This window comes from Phyllobates terribilis, unplaced genomic scaffold (assembly GCF_046119375.1).
Source record: "Phyllobates terribilis strain yellow unplaced genomic scaffold, ASM4611937v1 Scaffold_9__5_contigs__length_417890890, whole genome shotgun sequence".
NCBI classification, from domain to species: Eukaryota; Metazoa; Chordata; class Amphibia; order Anura; family Dendrobatidae; genus Phyllobates; species Phyllobates terribilis.
The window spans coordinates 405,476,389-405,479,014 of record NW_027362769.1 but is presented as its reverse complement, the minus strand read 5'-3'; positions in this window follow the sequence as shown (position 1 = coordinate 405,479,014).

Below are 2,626 nucleotides of genomic sequence, written 5' to 3'. Positions count from 1 at the left end.
AGAGGCTGGACAGACATCTGTCTGAGATGATCTAGTGAATCCTGCTTTGAGCAGGGGGTTGGACCAGATGACCCAGGAGGTCCCTTCCAACTCTACCATTCTATGATTCTATGATTCTATGATCTTCCTGCCCGATAATACTCTGCACTGTTAATTCAGGGAGTTTATCTGACCTGTGTTTAGTTTCTCTCCTGATCTGAATCCTGTTCAGTTGACTTCTGTCAGATCCAGATAACACACCACCTTTTTCTTCGGCTTCAGCCAGACTACAATAACAAGTTCCCCACAATCCCGCTGGGGCTCTGCTAAAACACTCCCTGTCTCCTGTGACTGTGTTAACCCCTCTAGTTGCTGGATGCTTCTGAAGCACAACACTTCCGTCTCCTGTGCTTGTGTTACTTCTAACAGTTGCTGGATGCTTTTGGACCAACAGCACCACTTCTGCATGTCACAGTAGCCTTTCTGGTGTACAAAACGTCGGCACTTTTGACGACACATCTTATTCTTTATATCAAAGCTTATCCCCTGCTGCAATGACCATGATTGGGATTAGCAACGATAGCAGACATTTAACCCCTCAGATATCTAACAGTCACCATTACATACTGAATGCTAGATCTTTATGTGGCGCCCCTGCTGCGCATTTGTGCCACAGAACCTAGAAGGGTGCATAGATGGATTTCTCCACAAGAGGCCCTCACTACATGCAAACACTTCCACCTCATACCAGCAGAGGGAGCCCTGATAGGGATATATAAAGGGAAGGTGGAGCCAGGCAGCTCAGTCAGTGTTCAGTCTGCAGAGAGACAGGATGTAGCTGCACGCAGGCTGCTGTGTGAGGCAAGCTAGGCCTCCAGCAGCCCTGCAGCCTAGTGAGAGCCCCGAGCGGCCGAAGGCAAGTGGAACTAAGGGAACAGAGGAGCATAGTAACTAAGCTGACCCCGATTTATATACCGGACACCGGGTCCGCGCCTACAGGGATCTTTATGACCCGTAGGAACAACCGGAATCCCTGGAGAACTACAAGTCCCTGGTTAACCAACCGCTGAATACAGCAACAGGGTTAGGTACCACTAAGGCTCCAGCGACCAGGAATAGTGGGAACCAGGAGAAAACCCTACCGCCAGGTCAGTAGGTACAAGAAGGAAGCAGTAAGCAAGCCAGGCCTAGTTCCAGGCAGGTCCGAAGCTTAGAGAGTAAAAGACACAGATCAGGAGGCCTTACACCCGCTCACTGGGGAGAGTCCAGAAATGTACCCTTCGCCCTGAGTGCCCTGGACCGTACCTGCATCACCACCAGTAAAGGTGTTGAAGTTTGCCGTTGTGTGTGTGCCTGTACTTCCTCTGGGACCGTTCTGCCGTCTCCCTCCTGCTTCCACCATCTTTCTACACCTCTGAGGCCTGCTCCACCTGTGGGGAGCCGTTCCATCATAGCTGCCCCTAACATCAGCCTCAGTGGACTGTCGCAGCGCTGGTAACCTCTTACCAGAATCCACAGGTGGCGTCACAAATTATTCTAAAACCCCTATAAATATAATCATTCCCCATTTTGTTTGGGCCACGGACCGGGCCAGCCACCGTGATTTCTCCCAAGCATCTGAAGGCCCGGCTGCTGAGTACCCCATGGCCCTGGGGACGCGTCATTTACACCCCCAGTAGTGGCCTTACTTTATGCCTATAATTTGCGGCACATTTTTGGAAGTCAGTGGCACATTTTGTATCACACTTCGCTCCCGGCAATTCGCACTCCATTCCCACAAGGTTCAGTCAGTCGTCAAGGGGCTAATGTAACATGTACAGCAGTTCTTGGTGTGAATGAGGCCAGAATTCCCTCTCGTGTCGCTCAGTAGTGTTGGGTTTTACAGCTTAGATACTCTTGTGATTGGGAGCTTAGATACAGAGTCTGGTGTGAAGCCGCTGAGACCGGGAGCACCAGAATTCTTTGCTCTATGGCCGGATTCAGGCGATTCCTTTATATTGATGGTACAATAATTCTGCGTTCCTCCTGCTTGTCTTCAGTCTACATTTCATGGTATGAGCCGCCTCGCCTCTATACGGGCAGTAACATATGTACTCACTCTATGGTAATGAATCCTGCACCGAGCAGGCGGGAGCTGCAGGTTGTGAGGTGCGAGGCCTGCAGGAACCTCCTAACATGTGCAGCTTCTCCACACTGTCATCCAGCAGGTCATCACCAAGGACATGGCAGGAGCATGGTGCGCGAATTAACAAAGACTTGGCTGTGATGGACAAACACTCAGTGTCTATGTGAGGGGTGGAAGCGACAAAAATTAAAACAAAGCAACATTTTCACAACGTATTTGAAAAGCAGAAGAAAGAAAATGTGAAATATCCTGACCGACCTTAGTGTGGAAAGTGTCGTCATATAGTACAGACCCCTACATGTAAAATATTGTCACTGAGCGATCCCTGGGCCACTGAGAGATAGAGAGCCCACCAAGTATTTAACCATATACTCTAATTTCCAGCATGGGCCTCTCCGTCAGTAACCTTCTAGTTCTCCTGTATTCCATGCCATGATTGTACATATAGACAGATCTTTTGCATTAGGATCTAAAACAAAACTGAAATATTTGCATGAGAAGAAGGGCAATTAATCTCCGACA